Below are 18,956 nucleotides of genomic sequence, written 5' to 3'. Positions count from 1 at the left end.
GGACAGAAGGAAAAGAGAATAATAAGGAGGAGGAAAGAAAGAAGAGGAAGACATCAGAAGAGGACATCTGTGAGAAAAATACGCGCAACAGGTAGCGAAGGAGGAGGAAGGGTGTTGAGTGCGTGTTCTGCTTGGCTTTGCGGCTCTTGGGTAGTGACTGGCCTCAGTGTGAACGGATGGATGATTCAGCTGAGGGGTTCACAGGTCCTCACCTGAGGGGCTACTTACATCACTGAGATCATTTTGAGAGGCCCAAGCCAGGCTGTCTTAGGTGACTGTCTTGGATGGATTCACAATAGTAATTGGGCTTTACAAAAAATGTAGACCTTAAGAAAAACATCCTGACTGTGGAGGAAAAGACAGGAGTACTGCTAACCAGAGTAAGCTGCCAATTCATCACTGCCTGTCCTCATCCCCAAGCCTCTCAGTTATAGTCTAATGGCACACAGTTAAATCCAGGACTTGAAAACTAACCTTTCAGAAAACCGCCTTCCTCTTTGGTAACTGAAATACAAACAGATTTCTGAAGCAGAGTAGAACAGTTAGACAATATACCTGTAAAAATTACTGAAGTACAATTATGGCAATATATTCTCACTGATGTTTTGCCAAAACTGACTATGAACATCCCAAATGTGTGTAGGAGACCCAAGCAAAGACTTGTAGTTGAAAAGAGAAGAAACTTTTAACCTTCTTTTTTCAATGTCACTTTCCCCTCTTCTAATAGTTTAATTTTTTTGCCCTTAGCATAATATTTAGGGAATATTTAGTACAATATTTAGGGAATATGAAATGTAGTATAACATTAATAATAAGGAAGAGGCTATTATACCAAGCACATTTAACATCAAGCACATCTAAACATTTATTTAGATAATATTAAGATATCTTTCTTCCAAATTTTAAACTGTTAATCTTACAACCTATGAGTTTCCTCATGAATACCTGCAATACCTGAATGTTCCTGCAAGCTGTATTCAGAAATAAGAAATAGTGGAAAGGTGCAGCTTAACTGTCAGTCTATGGTACACTACAGACTCCTTAAAAATTTCTCTATGCTCATATTTCCTATTTTTCTACCTCTTCCATTATAACTGACTCAGAATCTTCTATAAGTGTAGAACAGAGAGAAGAAAGATGTGGAAGCCTAAAGGAAGGAAGCAAAAAGACAGGCAAGACCTTTGAGCTCTTTATAGTCCAATAGAGCCACTGGTGACCCAGGTCCTGTCTTATGAATAAGAAAATTTGTTTTCTAAGGGTGCTCCAAATAGGGGTAGTCACATGGGCTTTTCCATTTTAGAATGGGAACGAGTCCACTAGCATGCTAATCATGCTGCTAGCATGTGGATGTTAGCATGGATGTTAGCAATCCATGTCTGAAGCATTATGGATTCCAATTAGGTAGAATTTCAAAGATATCTGATCTAATTTCCTTCTTTTTTCTTTTAGCAAATGTGGGGAGAATTAATTAGGAAATATGTCCTCAGATAATACTGGGACCAAATATATAAGTGAACTTTATTTTTACTTTATATACCTGGAAATGATCCATCTTCATCTTACTCTAAGAAATCCTAACCCCAAAGATACTGAGTAGAGTAACACTGAAGTTCCTTGAAGAAGTGGCCTGCCAGTGATCATTGGGTGATATTGTTTGATACTGTTATTAGGTCCCAGACCTGAAAGTGAAAGGAACAGAATCTTCCAAAAAATGTTGAAAAAACTCCAGAGGACTTTTACAGCTTTAAAAGCAGCTATGTGAAAGTTGCTCAGTCGTGTCTGACTCTTTGCAACTGTATAGTCCATGGAATTCTTCAGGCCAGAATACTGAAGTGGGTATCCCTTCCTTTCTCCAGGGGATCTTCCCAACTCAGGGATCGAACCCAGGTCTCTGGCATTGCAGGAGGATTCTTTACCAGCTGAGCCATCAGGGAAGCCCAAGCTAAATGACAGGGACAGAATAAATGGGTTGCTTTTGATCTAAGAGTTGGAGCAACAAAGTGGTTTTAGGAGATACAAACTAAGCATTTGTATTTTAGGAGATACAAAGTAGGGTACAAGCTCCTGGGATAAAATAGAGAGGCCCCATCACAAATTTACCTTTTTATCTGCCAGAACATGATTTGGATAATATTTTCAGTTGTTCTTTTTAAAGTACCTGCCTCTAATAATGAAGTGTTTGGTTTTTCTTTGTATTTACCAGAGCATCTTTTTAAATATCAGATCTCAAAATCTATCTTTTTAAAATCTCAAATCTTTAAAAATTTTTAAATCTCAGATCTTTACATTGTTCCTGCAAATGTGGTGTAGGTTAAACCTCTGAACAGGTTAAGTCTCTGACAAGAGAAAGGAAGGACACCCCAGCCAATAGGAGACCCTGCTGGTGATGTACTGCTCCTCAGTTCTGATTCATTGGCCGCCCAGGGTTTGTCATTCTATCCCCCGCGTCTGCAAACAGCGTGGGTCCGGTTTTCCGTGGTCTAGCTAGCTAAGCTGGATTTTGGTCACCTGCACGTTCAGTTTCAACGAGGTTTAGCAGATCTCCAACTCTTAATATAAGCAGCTGTTACGTTTTTATTGTCTTCCGGAATTTGAAAAATCTTTCGTTTCTTTAACCTCACTGGAGGTCGTCGGAAGTCCTCAGTGACAGAATCACGTGACTGTCTTAACAAGTGCAAATAAATACAACGTGGAACCTGACGAGCTACAGCCTGGAAACTGGCCAGAAACTCAGAGCATGTGCCTCGTGTGCGGAGCAGCTGTACTCGCACGTGGGGGGGTGGCAGCACGGTGTGCGGGTAGTTGCCCTTCGAGATGCGAGGTGTGTGGCTGGGGTAGCTGCGTGGGTCTCCAAGGGTCCCTGGGGGTAGGGTGGCTCTGGAGGCGTGGAGCCTTGGAGGAGGGGGTCTGGCGGCGGCCTGACACCGAGTTAACTTTTGAGCCGCAGCAGCCAGGCCTGGACCAGGCCGCGACCGTGCCCGAGAGAAGTCGAAAGCACGGGGTTGTCCTCCGGCCTCTGTGGGCTGTGCCTTCGCAGGGAGTGGTTTGTGTATTTGCAGACAGAGGGTAGCGCCGCGCCGGGAGGCCCGGATGCCCCGGGGGAGCGTCCGAGTTCCCGTCGGCAGACTGCCAGCCTTCATCTTGATTCCTGGGGCTCCTAACAATCGCACACTCCGTCCAACCCAGCGCCAGAGGATGAAGGCCCCGGTCCCGGTTCCAATCCGGGATTCGCGATGCTCCCTTAAGCCTCGGTCTGAGGCCGGGGTAGCAAGCCGACTGCGGCGAAAGATGCCGGGTAGGGCAGTGACGTCATCTGCACCCTCCCCGCCCCCCGCTTGCCGGCCGGCGCTGCGGTTCCTGCCCCACGACATCCGGGTCTCTCCAGCTGCTCCGCCGCGCCGCAGCTGTAGCGAGGGCTGAGCCGACTGGGAGGGGTGGGGCGGGGCGGGGCAGTGAGAGGCGTGGGGGAGGGGCAGCACGGCGCCGTCGTGAGCGCGCCTGCGCGGGGACGCGCTCGAGGCGGCGGCGGCGGCGGCGCTAGGGGCGGGAGCGCGCGCGGGAGGGAGGGAGCTGTGGTCTCGGCGCCCGCCCGGCTTGCAGCTTCGGGTGCTCCGGAGGCTGCAGCTCGGGAACCGGTGATTGGGGAGGGGGGGGGGGGGGGGGCGCCAGGCAGGTGGGGCGCGAAAGCTATGACTCTTCGGCTCTTCCTCCTCCCGGACCCGCTCTCCGCCTCCCGCTCCAACGCCCGGATGATCTGAGCCGCGAGGGCGCCGAGAGCCGGGGGCCCGGACGCAGCCCGGCTCCTCCCCTCCTCCGCCCCCTCCCCGGCCTGACCTGGCCGGCCGCCGCCGCGGTGACCCCCCTCCCGCCCCCTCCCCGGCCGCCGTCGCCGCCGCCGCCTCGGCGGACCAGGGACTTGCTCGTCCGCGGCTGCTCCGGGTAAGCGCGACGCTCGGGCCGACAGCGGGCGGGAGGGCGGGCGGCGTGGGCCTGCGCGGCGGCGGCCAGGCCTGGGGCCTGGGGCCTGTAAACAAGCCGGGCGTCTGCCCGGGCGCTCCCGGGAGGAGACGCGACAACTCCACCCCCTGGCCCGGCCTCCTCCCCGGAGCCCGGCGGCAGGCGGCGAGGGGTTAACGCTCCGCGAGGGCGGCGGCGGGGAGGCGGGGGCGGGGTGTTTGTGGCGGCGGCCGCGGGAGGGGTCGCGACCCTCCGGCCGCCCAGGCCCGGTTCGATGTTAGCGGAGGCGGCACGGACGAGGCCCGCGGCCCGGCCTGCCCCGAGAGCAGCCGGCGGAACTTTTCCCGAGCGGGAAGGGGGCGTCCGGCGCCCCCACTCGCTCTGGGCTCCAACCCTTGGAGCGAGGCCGAGAGTTAGAAGCGGGGGGACGCTTCGTTCGGACCGGACTTGGCCTCGAAACACTAAATTTGGGGGAATTTGCTTTAGATTTTTATGCAGACCGTGCTGAGAGTGAGGTTCCTTCAGAACTCAAGTCAGTGATGCCTCCAGTTCATTCATTATTTAGGCATCGAACAAATCCATTGAAGTAAATCGAACCGATTTCTCTTTTTAACCGTATAAAAGTTCTTGATACTAGAGTTTAGTTGAGGTGTGGTTCTGCTCTGCTTGTACATGTTAAGTATTTTCTTGAAGGACAGCTGGCTGTGGAGAGCCTCTGCCAACCGCAGTTTTAGATATGTTTTGAAAATCTCATTACCTGAGGTTTTTTGTTTTGTTTTGTTTTTTCCAAGTACCGCGGTGCTTAAAAATCCACAAAGGTCATACTTCAGTTGTGCAAGCCAAGAAGTCTATTCGCCACCCCCACTCCCAACTGTAAATTTTCTTCTGATTGCAGTTATAAGCCGAATGCATCTTAAGAAGTGACTGGAAGAGTATGGGAGATGTAAGAACCTATGGGAGGTGGTTTTTGTTTTCCCGGAGTAGATGATTTTGACATTACTAAAGGAAATTAGAAATTTTAAAAAGTTGTTCCGAGGAAAAGGTTTAATCTTTCCGAACTTGCACGTTCGCGTTTTAAACACAACCACTTTTTAGCTGTAAAGAACTCTGAACAGTGAGAGATTTTTAACAGTGCTCTTCTGAGCCTTAGGAGTTACAGAACTCTCAGGAGTTCAGCAAGGATTGCTCCCCACCTGCCCTTTAACTCGAACAATTTCACTTTAGTGTTTTTATCTTTTTACACATTGGGCCTTTTCCAAAGTCTGTGGTTCTGTAACTCGTTAGAGATTAGGAAACTGACTAGGGCCATAGTGACCCACCCCACTCCCTGTTTTGTAAGTGTATTTTGTTTCTTTTGATTTTATTGATTGATTTTGTTTCTTTTGACAAATAATTTGAAGCACAAAGTAATCTTGTTTGATGTTTTAGGTCTGTTCTTATGTGCAACTCACGAGTATCTGTTTAAACATTCAATCATAAAGTGACGATTACTTTTAACGTGCAAGGTACAGCTATACCACATTTTGGAAACTATAGTGAACTGCACATAGAAGTTAAGACATTTTTGATTAGATATCACTAGATATTTTTCAGTAATTACTTTCAGTGAAGTAATTATTTTATGGGAGAGATATATTAAGACTGGTAAACTTTGGCTAGGTACCTCAGTATATATTTGAGAAATAAGATGGTCGAATGCTTGAGTCATCAGAATTTCTTTTTATGTGATGTGTGTGTGTTAACATATAAAGGTGGTTTATATTTTTGTTTGAAGAACAAAATTGATGCCTATAAGTACAGTATAAACTGTTGAAAGAAACACTGCACTAGGAGACAAGAATTGTTTGGTCATGGTTGTGTTCCAAACATCAGCAAAGCCAAAGGGGTAGATTATCAAATGTTGCTTATTCTCAACATTGTGTATTTAATAGGCTTTGACTCAGTGCCTGTTATGTGCCAGGCACTTAGATGTTTCAGCATTCTGGCGCTGATTTTCTTTCAGGGTTGTGTCTTACTTGAAAGAATTTTAAGTCAGTGATTGTTATTTAGGAAAGATATTCCTGTGGGTAGCCTTTACCGGTTTTTCTGTTGGGAATGAGAAGCCTAGAAAAGCTCTTGGGAGGAAGGCAGATGGAGATTCCACAAGAGACAAAGGGTGGTTGAGCCTACAGGTTTGAACAAGCACAGGACCCTTGGTAATTTGATGTGAAGGGCATTTTAAGAGCACATTGTGCAGGTTTTCCTGTCAGTTCAAGTTGGGTCTTGCTTATCTTGACTTGTTAATAAACCTTCATTTGAAAATTCGTTCTCTGATATGCAGTTTTTTTCAAAGAAATTTATAGAACAGTGTATTGTCACATGGTAAATATTGCTAAGCAGTTAGTAAAAAACCTACAGTCTTTGAATTTGTTCACATAGCACTTAGACTTTATTAAAATGGCTAATAGCATGGGTAGCTGATTCTGGTTTAACTGCAAATGCTTATTTGTTTGTTTAAAAATTTAAAGCTAAAGACTGACATATGTCCATAGGGAGCTTGTTATCCCTGAAATGCTCATGCCTGAGTGCTGGGTTAATTTCTTAAGATGTGAGTTGGTGATCATGTAGTTAGAATTAAATAACTAATTGTAAGGTGATATTTTGCCGAATCCCTGAATGACACTTGCTTGGGCACCTTACTCTGAGTGGTACTCTTGACTACTTTCCATCCTTACCCAATCAGAGGAAGGAGGCATCCCATTAAGAATATCTGTGCAAATGGAGTCCTGTAAGAGTCAAATAGAAGGTAAAACAAGGTGTGGCCCTGTGAAATATATGGACCTTAGGGGAAGGAAAAGGTGTTGTGAAGCAACTAGGTAAAAGTTTGTGCCTTCCTGTACCTTGGTTAGTAACTTTATTCCAGAATATGTTCTGTCTTCCATCTCATATGTTGGTGACAAACTTTTAAAGATTGAGTTGCTTCATATTCTATTTCACTGTTAGCCAGGAAATTTTCTGACTTGGGATTATTAACTACTGTTATATGAAAGTAATTTGGGTTAAACTGTATCAGAAGGAGAAGGGGACGACAGAGGATGAGATGGTTGGATGGCATCACTGACTCAATGGACATGAGTTTGAGCAAGCTCCAGGAGTTGGTGACAGACAAGGAAGCCTGGTGTGCTGCAGGCCATGGGGTTGCAAACAGTTGGACATGACTTAGCAACTGAACTGAACTGAATATCAAAACCAAAAGTTTGATTACCTATATTCTTTCTTTTGTTCTTTCCAATGCCTAATGTGCTCTTATGCACAAGTAATAATTTTATATTTTATTATGAATCTCTAGAATATATTTCTTGATGCTTTTGACTTTTGGATTTCCTAGCTATCTGTGTATCTTTACCTAGCTTTTCTTTTGCTGAGGTAGGTAGAAGGAGCTAGAGAAAGTAATTAAGAGAGGTGAGCTTCTGTATACCTTTATCTAAAATGTGATAAGAGTTTTTAGAATTTTTGTAGAAAACTGAGGGAAAGATAATGTTAATGTGTGTTCATGGATTGTTGATACTGTGTTTATAATATAAATTAAGAGATGTTTTAAACATTCATTGAGTAAATGTGATAAAGAAGGGAGTTTCAATTTTTATATTTCTTAGTATGTTTATCTGGACTCCATTTTCTTAGTTTATGAAGTATTCATATTTAGGATATGGATTGAAAGTCACTAGACTTTTTTCATGGCTGATATGATTTGAATTAAGATCCTATGAAACCAAATTACTTCTAGATACATAAGAAAGTGAATAATAAAAGCTGTAATTTATTGACCACTTATTTGCATGAGGCTTTAATTTTCACCGCAACCCTTTAATGCATATGATGTTATCTCTGTGTTGCAGATGAAGAAATGTAGGGTTAGAGAGTGTAAGTAATGTGCCAGAATCAGATCTGTAAATACAGAACTCCTGAGCAGACTTTCCCAGTTAGATTAGCCTTCTTGTTCCTAGGAATCAAAATTTGAAAAGCTGAATGTTATGCTTCTGATACAGATTCCTAGAATTAAAAGGGACCTTACAAATTTATGTAGTGTATAAGTCTTCCAGTGCAAAAGTCCCTTTTAAAACATTCCATAGAGATTTAAGAACTTAAGATCATTTTCTCATTCCTAAAGTTTCAAAAGTCCACAGAGATAAACAGTTTTATGTGTTCAACTCTCATTGTTCAGACTAAGAAAGGGAATCAATATTAATTGTCGAATAGTTGATACCTGTAATGAAGGACTTGGGGAAATGTTTCTGAGCGCATACAGTCAGTGGAGCTATGTTGAAGGCTCCAGAGAACATGGTGAAACTTACTAGTGGGGTGATCTTTTAGCAAGCTACTTGATTTTTCTAAGCCTCAGTTTTCTTTATCTGTCAAAATCAAATGGGAAAACCTTTCTCATTAGGTAATCTCTCTTTCACTGCGCTGAGTCTTCATTGTTCTCTGGCGTTCTGTAGTTGTGGTGAGCAGGGGCTGCCCTCTTTTCTGTGCGCCAGCTTCTCTTTGTGGCGGCTTCTGTGTTGCTGAACATGGGCTTTAGGCACATGGGCTTCAGTGATTGCAGCACCGGGGGACTCAGTAGTTGTGGCGCGTGACTTAGTAGTGTGTATGCAGCATGTGTGATCTTCCCAGACCAGGAAGTGAATCCGTGTCGCCTGCATTGTCAGGAAGATTCTTAACCACTGGACTACCAAGGAAGCCCTGTCTTAGGTAATCTCAAAGATTAAATGAGATGACCATGTAAAGCACATGACATGTTTTCTACTGTGAAGAAATAAATGGTCGCTGCTATTATTGAGTATATGAAATCTAGAGATTCTTAGGGGAATAGAAACCGAGTGAGTATGAGAGGCTTGGAGCAAAACTTGAGCAGTGAGCCTGAAAGACAAACTAGGAGACTGAGTGGAGGCTTTAAAGAGGTTGTAAAGGTTGTGGGCATATAGACCTTGTATATGAGTACACTAAAAATTAAGAGGTAATGGAAAAGAAAGTTGAGTATGAGTAGATTTATTTGACTATATGAAGCTGGAGAGAAATTAGGTTAATGATTAGGTGGGAGTTGATGGTTAAATAGAGAATCAAGAGTAAGTAATAAAGCAAAGGTGAATGTTTGGACAATAATGATCAGTAAATGAAGGACACGGGTTGGAGTTTTAAAGAGGAGACAGTTCATGATTAGAAATGGGCAAGAGGGTTATTACTATACTCAGAAAAGATGCGAAAGAGTAAGAGACATAAATTATTCTCATTAACTCAGTTCTTCTTATGAAACAAAAAAAATAGTCTTCATAAAAGGCATTTAGGCTTTGTATGTGGGTCCTGGGTTATTTAAGATTGAAAAATTATATTGGAACAGTTCAGGTCTTACTAATTCATACCCAAACCATGTTTAATACTCCAAAACTTGTCTTTCCTAGTAGCATCTTGTACTGCATCTCTCTCCTCCGTTCATTAAAGCATCACAAAATTCTTCCTAAAATACTATTTTCATCACATTTCTCTGCTCAATGTATTTAGTAACTTCCTTTTGCCTCTAGAATTAAGTTTAGAATTCTTAGTTTGGTTTTGACACTTTCCATAGTTGGACCTCTGGACTAATTTATTTCAGCTAAACTGGTACCCTTGCCATCTCTGGACCGCACCCTGTACTTTCTCCCTCTCAGTGGGTCTTTGCTCATGCTAATTGATAGTTCAGAATTCTTATCCCTCCTTCACCAGCTTTTGTTTTCTTCTCTATCAAAGCTCATTTCTAGCATTTTCTCCCCCACAAAACCTTTCCTGATCACCAGAATGTTTCATTTCTCCTCTCTTTGTACTTCCATAGTATCATCTATTGTTTGTACAGCTTTAATCATATACTTACTGTGAAGTATTTGTGTTTTAATTATAATTGTGTGTTCAATTTAATTATAAAATTCTGAAGGGGAAAATACAATATCTTTTCTGTATTCAAAGCCTGGCACAGGGCCTGTGGATAGTGGACATTCAGATATTTTTTATTAGGCAAAATCTACCTGGAAGTAGGTGTGACTGTTGTAGAAGAAGTTAAAGGCTTTCTGGTGGCAGATATTTCTGGCTCTCTTCTCACTCTTTTTAAATATTATTTTGGTTGAACCTGTATTTTTTTTTTTTTTTTCTTTTTCCTGCCACACTACTTGGCTTGCAGGGTCTTAGTTCCCCAGCCAGGGATTAAACCTGGGCCCTGGCAGTGAAAACGATGAGTCGTAACCACAGGACCACCAGGGAACTCCCCGAAACCTACATTTTTAAGTGCGTGAAGATTATGCAAATCTGAATGGTGTCAGAGTTGTTATGTTGGTGTAGAAAATTACGTTGATTCTGGATCTAAGGATTTCATCTTACCTTCCTGTGTTTTGGCTTTGAGGTTTAAATAGGACTCATAGCCATCCCATCCATCCCTTTCCAGAGTTATATGTGCAATTATTATAACTAGGCATTCTTTTAAACAGAAAGGAATTGTGGAATCACAGTAACTAGACAATGTTACCAGTTTAAAAAGGTAGATAGAAACTTCCCTGGTGGTCCAGTAGTTAAGAATCTGCTTACCAATGCAGGAGACATGGGTTCAGGAAGATCCCGCATGCTGCCGGGCAACGAAGGCCATGTGCTACGGTTACTGAGCCCAAGCTGTTGCGCCCATGGGCTGCAACTACTGAGTTCACATGCTGCAGCTACTGAGCTGGCATGCCCAGAGCTCGTGCTTTGTGACAAGAGAAGCCACTGCATGAACGAAGCCCGCACAATGCAAAAGGTGACTAGAAAAAGCCCGTGGGCAGCAACGAAGACCCAGTGCGGCAAAAATTTTTTTTAATTAAATAAGATATTTTTTAAATAAGTAAAAATGGAAATAACTATCGACTTTTATTTTGACTTTTAAACAAATGGCTAATATATGAATAGTCTGTGTTCATATAGATCTCTAAGCTAAACTTAAGCTTTATCAAGTTGTTAACTGTTTCTAGAATTTAGAAAATAGTAAAATTTTCTTTATTGAATTTTTTGAGTGGATAATTTTATATAAGGAGTCTGTGATTGCTTAGATCTATTTATTGGAGCATGATACTAATGAGACCAGAATCACAAATTTGATTCTTTGTGTGCCTCTTTACTTTTTCTAGCTTTGACATTAGCTTGTAACATTGAGAGCTAATGTTACTGACCACTTATATGCAAGTTATTATTATAGACATTTTGAAGTATAGCTCATTAAATCTTTTATAACTGTCTATATGAGGTAGATATTGTACTATTACTACTTGTATCAACAGATGAGGAAGTTAAGATAGAGGTTAATTTTCACAGCTAATAACAGAAGCCAAATACATGTCCTTGGACTTTTCAAAGTAATTATATATGTGTGTCACTGCAGTTTCATTGCTACTGGTGAAAATAACTTTAGGCAATTGTGATGGGTTAGAAATATTTGTATATGAAGGGTGTGACTACAGTTACATTGTACCTAGAGAGTCAATCTTGTGACTGAGTTGCAATCTGAGGTGTAAGTATAAACTAGAGTTGAATACAGGATCACATGTCATGTCAACTCCCTTTAGAACTTTTCATCAAAAACAACCATTAAATTTTTTATATAAAAAGCACTTATAAGTTAAAGCTATAATTCAACTAGTACTACAAGTCATACAAAATTTTGTCTTATGGCTTATTTAATTCATGTTCACTTCTGTGACACCCACTGACATAAATGATTTCATCAGCCCTTTATTCAAATTAAATTCTTAGTTTAAGAAGATAGTCTTAAACACAAGGTCTCATAATAGAGATTATACTATAAATAGAACATTTCATAATAAGGTTTATTAAAGGTAAATTCCTTGAAAACAGGGACCAGGTTTCATTTGTTTTAAGTATGTGCTCGATATATGGTTATTTATTCTTTGTAGTCTTCCTGCTCGTTTTCTGATGAACATGTGTGTGTGTGCTCAGTCGCGTCTTTGCGACCCTGTGAACTGTAGCCTGCCAGGCTCCTCTGTCCATGGGATTCTCCAGGCAAGAATACTGGAGTGGGTTGCCATGCCTACCCACGGGACAAAGAAAATTGAATATGAGCCAGAAATATAGCACACTATGAGACAGTATAGGTCACAGATAATCCAGTTTAAATTTAGGCTGGTGCTTTGTGTTCCTCTGTGATAATACTCTGTCAGGCAGGGATGTAGATAAATAGATTTTGTGTTTGTTTTGTTTTGAGTCATGCTGTATGTGGCTCAATTATTTTATTGTAAAATATGCTATTCAGGAACTGTTGTACTGCCTCAGAGAATAAGACCATAGTTCATTACCAACTTTGAATGACTTGGCGTCTTAGCATTGCTCTTTGTCTTTAATTATGAGTGGTAGAAAATTGTGTCCTATTTGGCATTATGTCTATTTGAGATGCAGGTTTCCCAGGTAGGTCAGTAGTGAAGAATCTGCCTGCCAAGCAGGAGATGTGGGTTCAATCCCTGGGTCAGCAAGATCCCCTAGAGAAGAAAATGGTAACCCACTCCAGTATTCTTGCCAGGGAAGTTGCATGGACAGAGGAACTTGGCAGGCTACAGTCCATGGAGTCACAAAAGAGTCAGACATGACTTAGCGACTCAACAGCAGCAATAGCTATTTGAGATGCAGCTTGCTTATTTTGTTAACAAAATTTAGTAATGAAAATATTAACAATGAGGCTAAGCATGGAGTGGCGATGTATATATGTTTTTGTGTGTTTTGTTTTACAAACAGAATTGCAAAACTTAACCAGACTGTTGGAAAACGTTTTTGCAGTATTCTGTCATGCTTCAGAATATAAATAGATAGTAAACAGAATTTTCACTTTTCTTAGAGCAGTAGAGTCTTTGCCAAGAGTCTTTAAGGCTGTTTTGGACATCAAGGGGCAGATCTTAGAAGTGGCAGCTTTTGTTTTGTGGTCAACCCATAATTTAATTCTGTTACTCCATATCTGTCATCTTCATTTTCTCTGTCTGTATAAATACTTCCTGATACTGTTAGCAAGTATTTTAACAGCCAGTCAGCCATATAGAGTGATCTTGTACTGGTGTATTTAAAGGATCTCTTTAAATGCAAATGGGATTGTTCATTTTATACTGTAAAACTCCCAGACTAAATTCAAGATATTTTTGTCTGAAATCACACTTGGCTCCCAGAAATTAATCCTTTGAGTTTAAGTTTCCTTATACTTTGCTTCTCACATAAAAAAGTCTTTTTTAAAAATGTACCCATTCATGAATGTTGAATGAGCAAATGAATAATAACCCTGGGAAAGAGAATATATAGGCTGTAGCTTCTAATCAAAGCTACATCTTTTCTCTTATCTCCTTCAGCATATCTCATGTGGCATTTTTCAGTAATGAATGTGTATCTAATGATGTTGAGAAACTTTTAAAAGTCATTAGTGAACAGTAACCTGAAAATCAAGTTTTTGACTGGTAAATTAGCACTATGTATTCTATAGAATAACAACGGAAATGGTAGGATACAATTTGTTTGCAGGTCAGCTTCTATGAGAATACCTTTTCCTTGGTAGAAAACAGTTCCTAGTGCTGTTGACAAGGGAGAAGTCATGATGATGATGTCATATATTAATCAGATGTCACTATGTAATGCTAAATATTGATACCTATGAATGAAAGAGACATGATTCCAAAAAAAAAAAAAAAAAAAGAAAGAGACATGATTCCTTCCAAAATGTAATCAACTGGCAGAGGAAGTTAGCTGTTGTTTTCTGGGCCAGTGTGTGAATCTTCAAATATGCAAGAATTGAAAAACAGCACACTGGGAATTGAATCCACTTCTGAATATATAGACACGTTATCCAAAACTGAGAAATTTGAAATAGTTAACAGATGAGGCAAATTGAGATTGTGAATACCAGAACAGTCTTCGGAAACTTTAAAAACTAAATAGCTCTATGCCATCTAAATCCTTTAATATTTTGCTTATACTATAATGTTTAGTAGAAATAGCTCAGTATCTAATTTTATAGTCACTAAATTCTCTAATTAAATTAAGCTTAGGTATTCTTCAGGCAATTGTGTACTTCTAAAGTTATACTTTAAAAAATTGTATAGTAATTTCTACATAGCTTTATAGAAGTTTAAGAAGAGTACCTTATGGAGAGTGTGATTCAGATCATAGCATATCTAGAAGATGGTGATACATTAAAAAATCATGAAGCATACATCAAAAGTGGCAAGCTCTGTCTCATACTTTGTGAAATTGAAACTGCTGCTAATAATCTGTGTAAACTGACTGTAGTTTGGGTACTAAATGACTTGTGTCATGAGGTTTATGGAAATACTATTTAGCATAAGAGCTTTATCTGACTTATTTTCTTTGGTTTGATTAGTCAACTTTGATTTGCTTTTTGAAATTTAATTTTTAAGATTTTAATTTGGACTTGTAAATTAGGGTATATTTTAACCCAATTAACAATATTTTGTATTAGAATTCATTTGGGTGAAATTTGGTTTGTTGACAGAGGTTAAGTAATTATTTAGTTGAAAGAGTGAAGTAAATATTGAAGCTGTAAGGTGAACAGATACTGAGCAGCTGAGAAACTTTCAGATAACTTTTTTAATCTGAAAAAATTTTAATATAGTCTCTTTCATGTTACTACAAATGATGTATGGTCATTTTTTTAAACCTTTTTATGCAAAATGAAATACACAGGAAGCCATATAAAATCATAGTAACTCTTTGTAACTTTTATTGGAGTGTAGTTGCCTTACAATGTTGTTTGGTTTCTGCTGTGCAGTGAAGTGAATCAGCTATATGTGTACATATATCCCCTCTTTCTTGGATTTCCTTCCCATGTAGGTCACCACGGAGCACTGTGCTATGCAGTAGGTTCTCGTTTGTTATCTGTCTTATACCTAGAGTGTATGCATGTCAGGCCCACCCTCCCACCCTCCTAGGCCTTTATCCATTCCTCTGTTGAGAGATTTTTAGGTTGTTTCTATGTCCTGGCTATTGTAAATAGTGCTGCAGTGAACATTGATGTGGATGTAATTTTCTGAATTATGGTTTTCTTTAGGTATATGCCCACGAGTGGGATTGTGAGGTCATACGGTAGTTCTATTAGTTTTTAGAGAAACCTCCATACTGTTCTCCATAGTGGTTGTACCAATTTACATTCCTACCAGCTGTGTAGGAGTTTCCCTTCTCTCCACACCCTCTCCAGTGTTTATTGTTTGTAGAATTTTTAATGATGACCATTCTGACCAGTGTGAAGTGGTAACTCATTTGTTGTTTTGATTTGTATTGCTCTAATACTTAGTGAAGAGGAGAAGGAAAAGGGGGCAACAGAGGATGAGATGACTGGATGGCATCACTGATGAAAATGGACATGAACTTGGGCAAATTTCAGGAGATGCTGAGGGACAGGGAGGCCTGATGTGCTGCAGTCCTTGGGGTCACAGAGTTGGACATGACTGGGCAACTGAACAACAACAATAGTTAGTGACGTTGAGCATCTTTTCATGCGTTTGTTGGCCATCTGTATGTCATCTTTGGAGAAATGTCTATTTAGATCTTCCACCACATTTTTTTGACTGAGTTTGTTTTTTTGATATTGAGCTACATGAGCTATTTGTATATTTTGAAGATTAATCTTTTGTCAGTTGCTTCATTTGCAAATATTTTCTCCCATTCTGAGGGTTGTCTTTTCATCTTGTTTATGATCCTTTTTGCTGTGCAAAAGCATTTGTTTAATTAAGTCCCATTTGTTTATTTTTGTATTTTCATTACTCTAGGAGGTGAGTCAAAAAAGATCTTGCTGTGATTTATGTCAAAGTATTCTATGTTTTCATCTAAGAGTTTTATAGTTTATAGCCTTACATTTGGTCTTTGATTCATTTTGAGTTTATTTTTGTGTATGGTGATAAGGAGTATTCTAATTTCATTCTTTATATGTAACTCTCCAGTTTTCCTGGGTGATGGAACAACAACAGTACTTAGTGATGCTGGCCATCTGAATGTCTTCTTTGGAGAAATACCTATTTAGATTTCCCACCTATTTTTTTTTTCAAGTTTTTTCTTTTTAATTGAGCTGCATGAGCTGTTTATGTTTTGGGGATTAGTCTTTTGTCAGTTGCTTCATTTATTGAAGAAACTGTCTTTTCTTCAATGTATATTCTTGCCTGCTTTGCATAGATTGGTTGACCATAGGCATGTGGGTTTATCTCTGGGCCTTCTATCCTGTTCCATTGATCTATTTTCTATTTCTGTTTTTCTGCCAATACCACACTGTCTTGATTACTGTAGCTTTGTAGTGTAGTCTGAAGTCAGGGAACCTGATTCCTCCAGTTCCATTTTTCTTTCTCAGGATTACTTTGGCTATTCAGGGCTTTTGTGTTTCCACATAAACTGTAAATTTTTTTGTTCTAATTCTGTGGAAAACGCCGTCAATGATTTGATAGAGGTTGCACTGAATTTGTAGATTGCTTTGGGTAGTATAGTCATTTTCACAGTATTGAGTCATTTAGTCCAAGAACATGGTATATTTCTTCATCTGTTTGTGTTTTTTATTTCATTCATCAGTATCTTATAGTTTTCTAGGACTTTTGCCTCCTTATGTAGGTTTATTCCTTGATATTTTATTTTTTGTTAAGTGATAAGTGGGATTGTTCCCTTAATTTTTCTTTTTTAAAATCTTCCTTTTAAAAAATTATTTGTTCTATTGGTTGAGCTGGGTCTTTGTTGCTGCTCACAGGCTTTCTCTAGTTGCAGTGTGCGGGTTTCTCATTGTGAAGGCTTCTCTTGTTGTGGCACATGGGCTCTAGGCACACGGCCTTCAGTAGTTGCGGCACACAGGCTCAGTAGCTTGGTTCGCGCTTCAGTAGTTGCAACTCATGGGTACTAGAGTGCAAGCTTAGTACTTGTGGCACACAGGCTTAGTTGATCCGCATCATGTGGAATCTTCCTGGACCAGGGTCGAACCCATGTCCTGCTCTGGCAGGCAGATTCTTATCCAGTATACCACCAGGGAAGTCATGAGATTTCTCTTCCTAATCTTTCATTGTTAGTGTATATAGGAATACAAAAGATTTCTGTGGGTTAATTTTGTATGCTGCAACTTTACCAAATTCATTAATGAGCTCTAGTAGTTTTCTAGTGGCATCTTTAGGATTTTCTTTGTATAGTATCATGTCATGTGCAAACAGTGACAGTTTTACTACTACTTTTCCAATTTGGATTCCTTTCATTTCTTTTCTCTGATTGCCATGGCTAGGACTTCCAAAACTATGTTGAATAATAATGGTGAGAGTGGACATCCTTGTCTTGTTCCTGATCTTAGAAGAAATGCTTTCAGTTTTTCACAATTGAGAATGTTGTTTATTGTGGGTTTGTCATATATGGCCTTTGTTATGTTGAGGTATGTCTTCTCTATGCTTACTTTCTGGAGAGTTGTTATCATAAATGGGTGTTGAATTTTGTCACAAGTTTTTTCTGCATCTCTTGATCATATGGTAAAAAATCATAGTAATCTTTTTAAATGGCTTTATTAAGATGTAACTAAAATAACATAAGATTCACCCATATGAAGTTAACCACTCTGTAGTTTTCACTGTATTGACAGAATTGTGCAGCCATCACCACAGTTTATTTTTAGAACATTTTCATCACACCCAAAAGAAACCTTGGTTTTCATTAAGAGTCACTCCCCATTCTCTTCTCCCCCAGCCCTCATCAACCACTCATCTCCTTTCTGTCTCTGTAGATTTGGATATTTCATATAAATGGGATCCAGATAACTTTTTGATCAGTGATTGCTAGCTTTGATAAACATCTTGTGTATCTCATGAGATAACCAGCTAGAAATAATTTAACCTCTTTTTACAGCTTAAATAATGGCTGTTTCCTCCTTCTATGACCAGGAAAAGTTATTCAGTAATTGTAAACACTATCCAAATTTAAACCAAAAATCAGGCTCTTCACTAGTAACTTCGGGGAATATGTAGTCCTCACCTCCAGTAGTACTTTTCACTGTGGGTTGCTCAGTAGCCCCTTAGCTTCCCTAATATGTTGATTTAATTGCTATTTCTCTCTTACTTTATGAACTCAGACTTTCATGAATTCATTGAAATATTTTCCTTTGCAGCAGGCTTGCCTGTACCCTGCCTTCTTACTCTGTCGTAAACACAAGAATGAGGAGGAATTAAAAGCGAGAAAGGGAAAACAGATAGATGCTCAGGCTTGGGAGGGACAAAGAGCAAGAATAGAAATGGTGTAAAATTTTCAAGGAGATTGAATTTGTGGGCAGAAGAATAAAAAAATTTGAGGTTGCTTAGAAGAGAGTAAGACCTGGAGGGAAAAAACAGAAGTCAAAAATGTTATATTAAAAGATAAGAAAAGTGAAAAGTATAGGAAATTTTCAGTTCTAAATTTTGAACTTTAGTCATATGTCTGTGAAGCACAAATGATGAATCCATTTTTTGATGAAGTATAATGCCCTTATTTTCTTTCCACAACTTTGTAGAAATTTTGAAGTTGAACCATAGTCATAGGTTTCTTTTGGGCTGTTCGAAGATCGTCAAGTTTGAACCTGTGCAGACTGGGAAATTCCTATCACCTTGGAATTATTCTTTAGAGAAATCCCACAGAGAATAAAACTCTCACTGTGCCCTTGGGCTTTCTGGATTGAAGGAGCAGAATCCTATTGTGAGTGCTCCCCTATTGGGCTGCTCCAGAGTTCTAGAATTAGCCAGAGAATAGCACTAATTGAGAAATTGCTGCTGCCAAAGAAAATCTTACTTGATTTGATAGAGCAGACCTTCTGGTTGAATTAGAATTGTTAATGAGATTTTAGGGGTACTCAGTTCAGTTCAGTTGCTCAGTTGTGTCCGACTCTTTGCAACCCCATGAATCGCAGCACGCCAGGCCTCCCTGTCCATCACCAACTCCTGGAGTTTACTCAAACTCATGCCCATCGAGTCCGTGATGCCATC

The 18,956-nt window shown here is 40.1% G+C and overlaps 1 protein-coding gene across 1 annotated transcript in view; it reads left to right on the top strand.

Moving 5' to 3' along the window:
- Positions 1-3,517: 3,517 nt before the first annotated feature.
- PPM1A (protein phosphatase, Mg2+/Mn2+ dependent 1A) overlaps positions 3,518-18,956 on the top strand; it is a 46,631-nt gene continuing 31,192 nt past the window's right edge. Inside the window, exon 1 of the mRNA XM_043918994.1 lies at positions 3,518-3,939. The gene's annotated coding sequence lies outside the window, so the exon portion shown is untranslated. The remainder of the gene's footprint in view (positions 3,940-18,956) is intronic.

The sequence above is a fragment of the Cervus elaphus genome, chromosome 12, assembly GCF_910594005.1.
Source record: "Cervus elaphus chromosome 12, mCerEla1.1, whole genome shotgun sequence".
Lineage (NCBI taxonomy): Eukaryota > Metazoa > Chordata > Mammalia > Artiodactyla > Cervidae > Cervus > Cervus elaphus.
Note: the sequence above shows the minus strand (reverse complement) of the source record. Positions and strands in the feature narration are given on the sequence as shown.